This window comes from Peromyscus leucopus, chromosome 3 (genome assembly GCF_004664715.2).
Source record: "Peromyscus leucopus breed LL Stock chromosome 3, UCI_PerLeu_2.1, whole genome shotgun sequence".
Lineage (NCBI taxonomy): Eukaryota > Metazoa > Chordata > Mammalia > Rodentia > Cricetidae > Peromyscus > Peromyscus leucopus.
In genome coordinates this window covers 37,188,018-37,203,348 of record NC_051065.1, presented here as the reverse complement: position 1 = coordinate 37,203,348, position 15,331 = coordinate 37,188,018, and the positions used below count along the sequence as shown (strand labels likewise).

Sequence of the window (15,331 nt, the reverse complement as noted above, 5' to 3'; positions counted from 1 at the left end):
ATCAGTCATTGGATGAGAGTTCTATCATGACAATTAGGATATTCGGCCATCTGATCACCATAGTAGGTCAGTTTGGGCTGTCTCTTGACCACTGCCAGCTGTCTATTGTGGAGGTATCTTTGTGGATTTCTGGGGATCTCTCTAGCACTTTGCTTCTTCCTATTCCCATGGGGTCTTCATTTATCATGGTCTCTCTTTCCTTGTTCTCCCTCTCTGTTCCTGATCCAGCTGGGATCTCCCACTCCCCTAAGCTCTCTTTCCCTTGATCCTTGCCCTTCATTACCTCCACTCACGTCCAGTTTGCTCATGTAGATCTCATCCATTTCTCTGTCATATGGTTGCATTTTTATAAAACTATGGCTGCGTTTTTACAGGTTTTCTTCACCATTAGGCAGTGATGACTGTTCACTGTTGCCCTGTTTCTCAATGACCTTTTATTCCCCACCCATGAAGGACCTAAAACAAGTCTTTCATAGGCATAGCTGTAGAAATGAAAAGAGCACATATTCCTTTTTGAAGCTGAAAATTTAGCTGAATTCATTGTTTAAAAGCTTTTTTTTTTTTCCCAAAGGTAATGAAAGAGTCTAGCGTGTTTCTAGTGACCAGCATTTATTCATAATGAAGTCAAATATTCAATAGCCAAAATGTTGGTTTGGATTTTTTATGTCTGTTTTTTGTTTTGTTTGTTTGTTTGATTCTTTTTGTTGCTATTGTTGTTTGAAAATAGAATTAAGAAGCTTTCTTAGCCCCAAGAAGAATTAAAGTGCTGAAGAGGAACTGTCCATCAATTTCAAAGTACATTTTCTTGGATAGGATCCTTCCGTGACTCTAGCTTAATGCAAGTTTCTCTTGTATTATGGGGATGGAGTTCAGAAAACATAAAGACAAATAAAGGAGAAAGGAGCCACTGACAAGAGTGGGCTGCCATTTTTCCTTTTTTACTCACAGTGTTAAATGCCAATGAGAAGAGAAGGGAAGGAGAACAAGACAAGCACTCAAACGTGAAGAGAGCAGTTGCCTTTTGCTTACTGAGATGGAATCCTGACAGGAAATTGGTGTTTCCTTCAGCTTTTGGCTTCTTTCCCAGGCTCTGCTTATAGAATTCCCTCATCTTCATCACTCAGATGCTCAATGTCTGCCAATATCAACAAGCAACTGGCATGTGAATGTTCATCTACGGGCAACGTGAACTCTGTACTCCTGCAGGTCCATGGGCAAAGGAGGGAGACCTGACCCAAGGCACAAAACCCATCCTGAGAGTGAGCACTGGGGACATTTCCCCAAATTAGTGTAATTCTAACCTTGAATGAACTCAGACCACCACTTCAAGGGAAAACATCTATGGAGGAGGCCCCTCCCCCCAGATCTGAACTATGAGTTCACTTTTCTCAATAGAAAGAACTCGGGAGGCTTACTGTGAAATTGAAAAGGATGTAAAGAATATGATGAGATTCAGATGCATTTTAAATATTTCTTTTGTATAAAGAAATGGATAAAGCATAGTGTTAAAAATATTGTCCAAGATCCAGAGAAAATGTCATGGAAGGTCATGTAGATCCTTGTGTGTGCAGACAGTGTGGACAACATTAGCTGTCTATGAGGTTGTGTGTTCTTAGGGATTGAAATCAGGTACTTGGTATTGTTAAATCTTCAACCCATGTCAGAAACTCAGAGAATAAAATAACATGAATTGAACAAAGCAGTCAAAAGGACAATTTAGAAAGAATTCACCAGTAATTTTAAGATGATTATTTAAGTTTTAGGATAGCTAGTGTGAAGTATAATCTCCAGATAGTAAAATAATTATAGAAAGTATGAGTCAGATAAAACTAAACCCTATCAAAAATACCTTACAGTGTGACTTAGACTCCAAGCCCTACATAGACCCCCAGGCTTTTCCATTTCCTCTCAGGCCTGAGCTCCGGAGCTCTCATTTCTCTCTGTTCTTATAGTCCAGGAACTTCATTCACACTTTGAATAAGTCAAGCTAACTCCCACTTCATAGCTTTTACTTGTACCCTTTACATGGTGTGGGCACCATTTCTCAGAAGCTTTCCTCGTTCATCATGTCCTTAGAATACCACGTGCTTGTACAGGCCTCCCATGGCCATGCTGTGGAAATGAGGCCTTGCCTTCATACCCCCTTCCTATCCAATAACATACTTTATTAGCAAAGATTTAATAGTTATTTTCTGGATTACTATTTTAAACTATATTTGAGATCTGCAGAATCTTAATATAAAAAGTAAATGGTCCCTTTTAGATCATCAGATGAGAATATAAAAATCTAAAACACATATTAGGTTTATATGTACAACTTTGCAATAGAGTGAGCATTTTTTTTTCATTTGTAAGGGCATGGTTAATCCCAATAGTCAGAGGGGATGATGTGTGTGCTTGTGCAGTATAAAGTAAACACACACACACACACACACACACACACACAGTGGGGCAGGGGTGGAGGGAAAGGGAAAGAGTTATGAAAACACTTTGGAGTAAGGAGGGTAGTACGGTATCTCAAAAAATTATGACTTACACAGAATGAAGGAAAGGAAAGAACAGAGGAATAAATCTGCTTCTTCCTTTAGGGGAATCCTGGCTACTGTGTTTATTAGCTCACACAAGTGTTCACAATAAAGACTGAACAATTTCACTAAACTTCCTAGTTACAAATTCAGCATTTGGATACAGTTAATCTCATAAGAACTTGAAGCACTGGAGAGATGGCTCAGAGGTTAAGAGCACCGACTGCTCTTCCAGAGGTCCTGAGTTCAAATCCCAGCACCCACATGGTGGCACACAACCATCTATAATGAGATCTGGTGCCCTCTTCTGGCCTGCAGTCATACATGCTGTATACATAATAAATAAATAAAAAATCTTAAAAAAAAAAAAGTCTTAGCCGGGCGGTGGTGGCGCACGCCTTTAATCCCAGCACTCGGGAGGCAGAGCCAGGTGGATCTCTGTGAGTTTGAGGCCAGCCTGGGCTACCAAGTGAGTCCCAGGAAAGGCGCAAAGCTACACAGAGAAACCCTGTCTTGAAAAACCAAAAAAACAACAACAACAACAAAAAAAAACTTGAAGAATGTTAGGCCTGACATCTTAGATAATAATAACCTTACAAAATGGCTATACAATAATGGAAAGGGATGGAAATGGTTATTTTAATAGATGGCAACAGAATTTTTCACAGCTGTGTTTATATTACAAAAAAATCCTTGATAATGTGCTTTGGAGGTAAAATGTGAGGGCCCTGAAGCATCATTTTTAAAAGGAGGATGTGAAAGCTTGAGGAAGTTAGAAATGCACGGGATGGCAGCCTACAGACTGGGAGAAGATCTTCAACAACCCCACATCTGACAGAGCGCTGATCTCCAAAATACATAAAGAACTCAAGAAACTAGACAGAAAAATACCAACTAATCCAATTTAAAAAAATGGGGGACAGATTTAAATACAGAATTCTCAACAGAAGAATCTCAAATGGCTGAAAGACATTTAAGCAATTGCTCAACATCCTTAGCTATCAGGGAAATGCAAATCAAAATGACTCTGAGATACCCTCTTATACCTGTCAGAATGACAAAATCAAAACTACTAAAGACAGCTTATGCTGGAGAGGATGTAGAGTAAGGGGAACACTCTTCTACTGATAATGGGAGTGCAGACTGGTACAGCCACTCTGGAAATCAGTATGGTGGTTTATCAGAAAATTGCGAACCAATCTACCTCAAGACTCAGCTATACCACTCTTGGGCATATACCCAAGGAATGCTCAATCATACCACAAGGACGCTTACTCAACCCTGTTCATAGCCGCTTTATTTGTAATAGCCAGAACCTGGAAACAACCTAGATGCCCCTCAACTGAAGAATGGATTAAGAAAATGTGGTACATATACACAATGGAATACTACTCAGCAGTAAAAAATGATGACATCATGACATTTGCAGCACATGGATGGAACTAAAAAAAAAATAATTCTGAGTGAGGTAACCCAGACCCAGAAAGACAAACATGGTATGTACTCACTCAGAAGTGGATATTAGTAGTAAAGTATAAGATAGCCAACCTACAATCCACAGCCCCAGAGAGGCCCAAAGAAAGACACATGAATTTCCCTAGGAAGGGGAAACAGAAGAGATCTCCTGGGTAACCTGGGGGTGGGGGGAGGAATAGGGGGGTTGGAACTTGAGAGAGTGGGTTGGGAGGGGTGGATGCAGGAGGCAGGTTGGGGGCAGGATTGAGGGGAAGAGTAATGTAAGAGACATCTTGATGGTGGGGGCATTTGGGGGTTAGGGAGAAACCTGGTGCCAGGGAAACTCCCAGGAATCCACAAGGATGACCCCAGCTAAGATTCCTAGCAATAGTGGAGAGGGCACCTGAATAGGCAGGCCATTTACTGCAACCAGATTGGTGACTACCCTGATTGTCAACAGGGAGCCTTTACCCAGTAACTGATAGAAGCAGATTCAGAGATCCATAGCTAAGCACTGGACCAATCTCCAGGAGTCTTGCTGAAGAAAAGGAGGGGGGATTATATGAGTTAGGGGTAGCGGGGGCGGGGTGGGTGGGGGGAGTCAAGGTCATGATGGAGCAACCCACAAAGACATGTGTGTGATAGTTGTGTAGCTTGGTCTGTTTGTGAGGCTCCTTAGCAGTGAGATCAGTATGTGTCCCTGGTGCTTAGCTGGGAGGAGCTTGGTGCTGCCTCAACTTGATGTGCCATGCTATGTTCAAGCCCATGGGAGACCTACCCCTTTCTGAATGGATAAAGAGGAGGAGTGGATGAGGAGGGGGGGTAGATGAGAGTGTGTGTGTGGAAACTGTGGTCAGTATATAAAATAAATGAAAAAAATTAATTAAATAAAATATAATAAAAAAAGAAGTGCATAGGAATGAAAAAAACTGAGAGATTAGGGAACAGAAGCAAGAGGACTGGGCCTCTGAAAAAACACTCAGTGGGGTTGAAGGGGCTAAAGTCCATGTGAAAATTAAAGTATTAATGCCACATTTTAGATTCCATACACATGCATGTATTACAACATTTGTGCAATTACGTTCAATAAAGTCGTCCAGTGTGTTGCCTGGTGTTAATTTTGGGTGGCAACTTAACTGGCATGAGGTGTGCCTGGTGAACCGATCCAGCATTCTTCCTGGGTGTGTTTTTGAGGATGTTCCAGAGAGGACAGGTTGTGGGTGAGAGAACTAACTGAGTGGGGAAATGGGAAAGTGCCATTTCATCATCTGGGGCCTGGGTAGAACAGGAAAAATTAAGGAAGAGATTTGCCCCCCTCCATATTTTTCCTCTTGAGCATGGTATACTTCTGCAGCTATTCTGGAGCATTACCCTCTAGGCTCATAGATTCTAAGCGGTGCACTAAATGCCCCTTGGGGTTCTTGGACCTTTGGCTTCAGATTTGGAGCTGCTCCTCCAGTTCCCCTGGTTCTTGCCCTGGACTAAGGCTTCTCTGTGACTAGCATACATGCTACTGAGGCCTCTGCCTATCCAGTTTTCAGATCACCACTGAGGAGCTTTTCAATCTGCAATCCTGTGATCCAACCTGATTAACTCATGTGTACATGTTCTCTCTAGGAGAATGTTGACTAGTGTACCTGGTAATGCTTTACAGGAGAGGTTTATAGGAAGGGCAATGGATCAATGTTGAATTTCCGGGGGTGCAGGGCTTTGTTGCAGAATATTAAAGATGTGCTACATTTGTTTATGCTGTGGAATATTTGTTTAATGATGCAAAGATGTGTTACGTTCTTTTATGGTGCATTTGTCTAACTCTGTGAAGCTGTGTTACTTTGCCTGTATAAAACATCTGATTGGTCCAATAAAGAGCTGAATGGCCAATATCGAGGCAAGAGAAAGGATAGGCAGGGTTGGCAGGCAGAAAGAATAAATAAGAGGAGAAATCTGAGAGCAAGAAAAGGATCAGGAAAAGGAGACAGAGAGGAAGACTCCAGAGACAGCCACCTAGCTACACAGCAACCAGAGAAAGAAGTAAAGAAAGGTATACTGAAATAGAGAAAGATAAAAGCCCAGAGGCAAAAGATAGATGGGATAATTTAAGAAAAGCTGGCTAGAAATAAGTCAAGCTAAATTGGGCATTTATAAGTAAGAATAAGCCTCTGCGTAATTAATTTGGGAGCTGGATGGTGCCCCCACCCCCAAGAGCCAAAAGAGTAAAAAATAACCAACTGCAGGGTTGGACTGCAAAGGGACAGAATGGGATGTGAAGTGTAAGGCCAAGAGCTAGGTGAGCAGCAACTTTGAGGTGGGCATGACCTTGAGGCTACAACCTCTGAGGAGCTTACAGAAGCCTTGGTGAGGGTGCAGGCTCTGGGACATGTCAACATGGCTTTTGAACACTTACAAATGTCCAAAGTTGATATGTAAAGCTCAAGATGAGAGGAACTCCAGGATCACCTATCAAAAGACTTCATCTCTTCAGGTTGAGGTCCTGTCCTGTAGTGGTTTCAATGAAAATGGCCCTCAAAGTATTTGAATGTTTGGTTCCCAGGTGGTAGAACTATTTGGGAAGGAATAGGAGGTGTGGTCTTGTTGGAGGAGGTGTGTCACTGGGGTGGAGGTCTGGGAGGGGTGGATGTTGAGGCTTCAAAAGCCCAGGCCATTCCAGGCTAGCTCTTTCTCTGCCTAGTCCTTTTGGATCAATGTTGGCTCTCAGCTACTACTCCATGCCTGCTGCCTGCCTATGGCCATGCTCCCCACCATGATGGTCATAGAATTTAATCCTCTAGAATCGTGAGCCCCAAATTAAATGCATCTTTTTATAAGTTGCTTTGGTCTTGGTGTCTCATCATAGTAACAGAACAATACCTAAGATAGTCACCCTTTTATCATCAAAGTAAGGTGTTTCATACAAATGTAGGTAAGCTATCAAACACCAAAAAGTTTAAAATATGAGGAGATACGTATTTACCTCTTCTTTTACTTGTAATTTGTGGAATACTGGGCTCATTGTATTGATTTTCAGAAACAGTGTAAAGTAGTATTATAAAGGAAAAACTATTCATTTGTCCATGAATTACAAGGGTCTAATTACATATCAGGAAAGTTTGGAAAAGGGAAACATAAAACCTCCATCTGAGAGACAACTACAGGTGAGTGCTGTGCTCTGTGAGGAAAAGGTACGAATAGAACTTGGCTTTGTACATGCTGTCATCAGGGAGAGAGTGACCAAGGACAAACCAGAAAGTACAAGAGCATGGTTGACTTAGGTGACTCTGACACTTGAGACACCGTTGAAGTGACTTAATGAGCCAATGTCAGGCTCATGTGCGGCTCCAGGGGTGCTTGTTAAATACTCACATCCAGACTTGACCTCATTCTGAATAAGAACTTTGGCATTAAAACTGTGTAGGAAACTCTTGACCGTTAATATACATACTATCTCTGTGGCCAAAGCAACTTCAATGAATTCCTTGGCTTATTAAACTTTCAACTGGTTTCTTCTTGACTATGGGTTTATGACCTCTCTTGTCTTGGAAAGTTATTTTCTTTAGAAAAACTGCAAATTATAAATTTCCACTTTGCCCCTTGAGGATATAAAGTTCCTAAGGCTTAGGAATATTTTTCTCAAGGATCTTGGGACCATCCTTTTGAAGCATAGCTCTTATGAAAGTTAAGGTCTGTATCTCCAAGTCCTTTTGGAAAACAGAAGCCTTCCTCTGTAGTGGGGCCAATGAGTAAGCACAGACAAAGAATGTCTCTAATCACACTGACTGAACTCAATTTTAGAGTTCTGATCATGTGTTCTCTAGAATTTCTTCATTAGCTCATTTCAGTGCTTAAAGTCCTGCATTTTATTTGATGTGAGTTGAGTTCAATCTGTATCCCTTACTGCAATATTCTTGATTAAAACCTCCCTTGCCTCGTTAATGTTTCTTTAACCCTCTTTGATGCAATCTTTCTTGAAAACTGACCTATCTCTTTCTTATCTTCCTAAATTCTTTACTCCCTTGGTACCAGAAAATAGTTTGCTGTTATTTTGAAACCAGTAAAATATATTTCCTTCAAATATGAGACTGAAAATAAACATGAGTAAGAATGGATATTCATGACAGAATGAGTGAATGATAGATGCAATAAAGAACAAAAAATTCAGAGTGCAGAATATGAAAATTCCAATAATTAGATAATACCAGAGGATAATTTAATAAAAAACACTCTCTATCTTGAATATATATACCAAGAAAAAGGCACAGTTAAGACCTTTTCAACTAAATTTCTCATCTCCTACAAGCTCAAAGTTGTGAAACAGAAAATCCCCGGACCCGGTATAAATTTTCCTGATGCATACTGTGAAATGTCTAAAAACACAGCAGGATTTTCAACTGTACAGTGGTAAGTGTTGATATTTTGGCAAGAAGCACTATTTCACTAGAAGGGGTAGTAGAACTTAACCATTTTTAAAAAAAGAATATTTTCAGTGGGCAAAGCACAGATGCAAGTTATGTCTGATCATTGATCACCAGCTATGTAGAATATTAAGATCTAGAATAAAGTCAGAACAAAGCCACTTTCACCTCTGAAGAAGAAGAGACTGACATCCACATTTTGCTCAAATGGAAACACTTGACTATGTTTGGTTTGCACAGTTGATGATTAAACCTAACTTATAAATACAAAATGCACTGACTGATAGTGTGTAGCTGGTTTGGAAACCGCAGCTACAATAAGATTCTCCAGAGAAACCATTTTCCTTCTTTTTCTTCTGTTAATAAGGGCCATTAGAAACATAATGGTGTGCTGCGACTGAGGCTTCCCAGGCCTGGCCTCTCACAGCACAGCAGCAAGTCCTGTGTCCCAGGCTTCACTCTCAACACAGATAAACACTCAATTACCCATTTACTAAAGTCGTTTTGCCTACATTCAGCCCAAATCATTGCTCATAAAACAGATTATAATATCTTGTCAGTCTTTATTGAGCTGAAATTACTTATTTAATGTGCAGGTCTGAGCTTTTAATCATTTGTTAGCAAGGCTGTGCAAACAAGTGTAGTGAATTAGAAAAATCATAATCAGATCTTGTGTTTTGAGCCACAGATTTTCTTAATAAAAGAAAAACGTGATCTAGAGACAATTAGGTCTATGGAGGTGATTTAATTCAATCACTCTGCTTGCACTGAAATGCATGGACTACACTAGCTAAAAAATAGTGTTGGTTTGAGCCTAGTTCAGCCTGTCATTGAGACTTGGGGCTGCCATGTTATTTTAGGGATGGAAATAACGTGTGACATCATTATCCATACAGAACTGGAATATATATATTCTTTAGTAGTTGAACTACCTTTCTGCCCCTTTAAATAGGATCTACTATATAGCCCAGGCTGTGTCCTATCTCAGCCTCCCCAGAGCCTGATTATAAGCATGCATCAACTTTCCTGGCTAATATCATTAATTCCAACTAAATAATATTTTTTGGGGGGTGGGGGTGGCTTTGGAACTCACTCTGTAGACCAGGCTGGCCTCAGACTCAGAGATCAGCCTGCCTCTGTCTCCAGAGTGCTGGGATTAAAGGCGTGTGCCACCACTGCTTGATGTTGTTCTTTTTTTTTTTTTTTGAGACTATAATTTAATCACAACATTTCTCTCTTCACTTTCCCCCCTCCAAACTCTCCCTTATACGCTCTCTACCTTCTTTCAAAATCATGGTGCCTCTTTTCCTCAATAACAATAATACATACTTGCATACATCTATGCTGTATAACCTGGAGAGTTATACAGTGTCATTTGTATGTATGTTTTCAGGACTGACTATTTGACCCTGGACAACCAATTAGAATGCTCATCCCTGGAGAAGGTCACATCTCTTCTGTTCCCAGATTTCCCCAGTTGTCTGTAGTTTTTTGTGTAGAGTTGAAGGCTTTAGTTTTCTGGACATTTCTTTGTTTAGGGAAAAGTGTAAGTTCACACATAGTATTTTCCTTGATGTCCTGGCACTGAACAGTCATAGTGTAATGCAAATTAAGAAATGAGACTAAGAAAAGCAGACTTTCTGTCCTCCCTCTGAGGTGCAGAGATTTTCACAGAAAATTCTCAAGTCATTTCCACTAGTTTAAATGTACCACCTTTTCTAACTCTCAGTTTTTTAAACCCTAGGGTGCTTTTAGTCTCCTCAAACAATAGTAACAAACCTGCCCTCAGACAGATGTGAATGAGAACTTCTGGAAAGAGGCTGTGTCTGCTTAGATTGATCAACTGGTTAAAACTGCAGCAGTATGGCGAGGTGGTGGTGTGCCAGCTCCAGAGACAACTTGCCTCATCAGGCTAGTTTTAGCCCACAGATAGCTGTTCTTTGCCCACCTCTGTGTTGGACCTAACATCCTGTGACTAACAGACAAAAATTTTTTTGGAATTGATTAACAGACTGCTAGCGATGGCATCAGATAACATCTGAGACATAAAGGAGAAATGCCCCCTATAGAAATGATAAGGCAAAAGGTAGATTATTGAATCTACTATAAAAAGAATAAAGAGAGAATATGGATATGATAAGATAAAAAGGTAGATTATTGAATCTACTTTTAAAATGGAACTATTTGTTTTAAATATTTTACATTGCATTGGACTTTTGTATATTGCATACAAATTTTGGACTCACCAAAAATAGGAAAATTAATGAAATTTTTTTTGTCTGAATCTGTCAAATGTTAATGGATTTGGTAATGTAATACAATGGTAATGTATACATTGGTAATGTAATTCTTGACTGTATATATAGTATATACTTATTGTATATACTTTTTCTTATATAACTTTATTTTAAACAAATAAAGGGGAAATGTAGTTGATAAATTGTGCACCCCAATAAACTTATCTGGGGTCAGAGAACAGAACAGCCACAATATTAAACATAGAGGTTAGGAAGTGGTAGTACACGCCTTTAATCCTAGCTTTCCAGAGGCAGAGATCCATTGGGATCTCTGTGATTTCAAGGCCACACTGGAAACTGAGCCAGGCATGGTGGCACATACCTTTAATCCTAGGAAGTGATGGCAGAAAGCAGAAAGATATATAAGGCATGAAAACAAGGGATTAGAGCTTTTTAAGCTTTTAGGTTTTTAGTAGCAGTTCAGCTGAGATCCATTCAGGTGAGGATTCAGAGGCTTCCAGTCTGAGGAAGCAGGATCAGCTGAGAAGTTGACGAGGTGAGGTTAACTGCAGCTTGTTCTGTCTCTCTGATCTTTCAGAATTTACCCCAATATCTGGCTTCAGGTTTTTTGCTAATAAGATGTTTTAAGATCCGTGCTACAGCCCCCATTTTGCTAAACCCACCTCTCTGATGTACCCGCCCACGCATTTCTTCAATGTTTTTATTCACGTCTTTATTCTGCCATTATAAAACTTCACAAGACTGCCTTTACATTTGGAATGAGGAAACTTGTGGAACCTGGCTCCATGCTTTCTGTGCCACGGTCATTCGATTTTGGCTCCAGAATTAACTATCTCCTATTCCCTTTGAGGGGAAAGCTGTGTTAATTCACATCTGCACTAGAGAACAACAAACCCAGTAGGCTTTAGGATCTGCACTGTAGGGAGAATAAAATGTCAGGCAAGATCACTCTCTAGGCAGTTAGGGATCATCAATGTGCGCCTGTACCCTCATGCTGCCATGGTGTTGAAGATTTTTAACTCCATATATGTAAGAAGAAATTAATAAATCTTTTAGTTTGTAGTTCTTTCATAATAGTCTGATTAAACCTTTAAAATGTGTTCATTACACATTCTTTAGACCTCTTTTTTTTAAAAATATAGTTAGCTGTCCCAGTTTTGGGCAATTTATGTTAGAGCTTACCTTTTATGTATATACACTCACACATATATATTGTTCTATAGCTATATGTAAGTTTCTATTTACACTTTCCAAGGTTTTTGTGTGTTTTTATATATTCAGATATTTTCCTTCCTTTTGTTTTAAGGATTAATTTTTATGTAAATACCTGTGTCTGTGTGAGTGCAAGCCACATGTGTGCAGAGGCTTGAAGAGGGTGTCAGATCCCCTGGAACTAGATTGCAGGCAGTTGTGAGCAGCCTGGCTTGGGTGATGGGGATGGAATTGTGTCCCCTGGAAGAGCAAGTAATCCTGACCTCTAAGCCATCTTTCCAGCCCCTCAATGTTTTCTCAGTCTCTTATTCTTCATCATCCTATTACAGACACTATGCTGAAGTTTTAACTTGGGAAGATTTTATCCTCACAGCTGCGTTCACATATAGTTTTTTTTCAGTGGGTAAAATGTGTCACAGAAGACAAAACATGGAACGAAGGCTAGCTGCTTAGTTTCAATTTTTCTAGACTGTTATGAGCATTTCCTCATCTGTAAAAATGGGAATAACACCTACTCCACAGGACCGAGATAAATATAACACCTAGCAGGGTGTGAATCAAACAAATCGCTTCTCTCCGTGTGCTTTCCTCCAGTGATGTCTGGTCCCGCTCACCTTTGAGACTGCAGAGGTTTCCCTATTCAACAGCTTCATCCTGATACCAATCCTCTGATTATTCTACACAATGCTGCTTGTCCTCCCAGGGCGTGTTCAGTTATGAAGATTATGTCAACATTAGCTACTATATTATATATTTTCTATTCAGAATTTATTCAAGGTTTCAAAATATACAAAGCAATTACCAGCACTATAAAACATTAGTTGTTTCTTTTGAAATAATATGCTCAGTATATAGAAATAGTTAATTAAATTGTTGGGGGCTCAAAAAATAATTCTGCAAAATCCAAAGCTGTGACATGCAGAGTGCTTTGAAATTTGGAAGGACTCAGAAACTGCCTTAGAGCCGTGGTCTAACTTTCCCTTGCTGATCATCTTGTCCACCCTAGCACACGGAGGGGCTTTACTGTGCAATTTCCTTATCTACTGAAAGACAAGATCTGCAAGGGAAAAGAAAAGAAAAGAAAACAAAAGAAAAGAAAAGAAAAAGACTCAATTGCCTTCTATTTTTCTTTGAGATTCCGTTAACCAGGAAGAGTAAACACTAATCATAGGAAGGAAGACAGTGATGTCACCACATTTGGATTTTTGTCACTAGTCATTGACTGTTCTCTAGGTTTATTTGATTCCTGTGCAGATCACTTGCTAAACCCCAAATTGCCATTTTCCTCTCCTGGGAGGAGGCTCAGCCTTGGGGGTCTCAGGGTTATTGGGTAACCACTCCTCTGTAAAGCTCCGATCATGGTAACACATTGGCAGGCTTCTCCTGCTCCCCTGCCTTCTGTTCAGACATCCTTCAGAGGGTAGAGGGTGATTCCACATGTGCCTTGCGAAGTATCAGAGAACCCACCTCCTTAAACCCACACGCCTCTTAAAACACAGTGTACACATGAATGAAGGAAAATACTAATTCCTTTAATGCACAGGTGAAATGACTGACTGTAACATCACCCACACAGTTTTAGATTTCAGAGAGGACTTAGAATGGCGAATGTACTCAGGGACAGGCTATTTATTTGTATGCCTGACTTGCAGAGCTCTATACAAAGAAAACTGTACAAATGAGCTTCCAGTGGACCTAGAAAATATGTACATCTTGATATATAAAATATTATATGACATATAGAGAAATGAAATATTGGTGAAAAAGCTCTTGAAAAAACATCAAAATTTAGAATAGCCTTTAATCAGAGGACCACAGATTAAAAAGTACAGATATCGTTATTTCTTTGGTATACAGAAAAATTAAAAAATGATGATACAGCTAAATACTTTTGATTAAAAATGGTAATTCACTATGTTAAAGACAGTGAGATGGTGCTGGAGTCTATATTTTAATGTGTTGTCTTTATATTTTTTACTGTTAATGAACCAATAATAACTACTAAGATACCTTGGACTATGGAAACTGCTATATTAAACCAACCTATGTATCTTAAAATTATCTTGACTCCAAAATTTAAGTCAAAATATATGCCACTTTGGAGGGCGGGGGTGGGTGGGTTCTGTTTTTATTTCCACAGGAAATGAGAGTCTATGGATTAATTCTGGGTTAAGGAAAATCAGGTTTGATTGAGGAAGATTTCCTGAAATCCTGACTACAGACATGAGAAAATAAACCTAAAGTAACAAGACATGTAATGCATATTTTACCTGCTCAGACACAAAATAAAAAATTATCTTTAGCTGGCTTATATACAATACACAGTTTGTATTTGTATTGATACAGTTATGTATGTTACCCTTAAAAGTTTATATATTTTCAGAACTAGGGGACCAGACACCAATAAAACCGGCCTAGATGATCTACCACTCAAAACAGCTTCAAGATGCTAACTGCAATGATCCAGCCTCACACAACACTACAACCAAGACTTAACACTTATCCTAAACTTTCTCAGGGTCCCCAAAAGATTCTTAGCACCCCCCAAATTTTTATCATTGTTTAGTGGGTTGGTTATAAATTGTTATTGGTCATAGTCAATATCTTTGTAAAGAAGAGAGGGGGATATGATATAGAAATGATGGAAAAAGGGGTTATGTCATTATGAGAGAAAAAGGGTAGATTATTGAATCTACTTTAATAAAAAAACAACTGTTAATCTGAAAATATTTTACATTAGTATGGATTTTAGTTTATTGATACAAATTTAAAGTCAATTTTGTTATACTGTATGCATGCTTCTAGTCTCTTTTAAGGTATTGTGTCTATACAGCTCATTTTAAAATGTAATATATAATTAAAAGTACAGATTAATAGTCATCTATATAGTCAAACTTATAATCATGTTAGTTAGGTTTTCTAGGTGTACAAAGATATATTTCAATTAAATAAAGAATCTTCAAACACTTCATAGACCTACAGAGTATGATATTAAAAGTGTTTTAATAGCTTAGACTTTTCATGACAGTGAGACATGTTTGCTCCTGGTAGCACCAATCTACTTCAGAGAAGATGATAGGCATTGAAGCTAGCCATGTGGGCAAGAAATTGTCCTTGCCTCATCTGCTAACAGTAAATATGTTACTCAATCTGGACAAGGAGGACACAAAAAATGTCTATTGAACTTTGCCAAGACAGGGTAGGACAGTTCTTCACATTTTCCTGCTTCTGAAAAAGGTCTGTCAGATATTCTAGGCCTGTAGACCAAAGATGGATGACCCATCATTACAGAAAAACTTTGGGTGACTGTCCAAGTAGTCTGATGTCCCTGTCATTAGGTAACATTTCATTCTAAAGTCTTTGATGGATTTGAAGACTAGCTAGCCATAGTTATATTTTTCTTAGTTATGATAAAAAGGTAAATTAGATGTAAAACCTTAGACTCACCAAGACATAATGTATAATTAAATGT

General features: G+C 39.2%; 1 protein-coding gene across 12 annotated transcripts in view; it reads right to left on the bottom strand.

Moving 5' to 3' along the window:
- The window catches only part of Magi2 (membrane associated guanylate kinase, WW and PDZ domain containing 2), a 1,425,274-nt gene that overhangs the window by 382,698 nt on the left and 1,027,245 nt on the right, over positions 1-15,331 (bottom strand). The gene's annotated exons all lie outside the window — the stretch shown is intronic.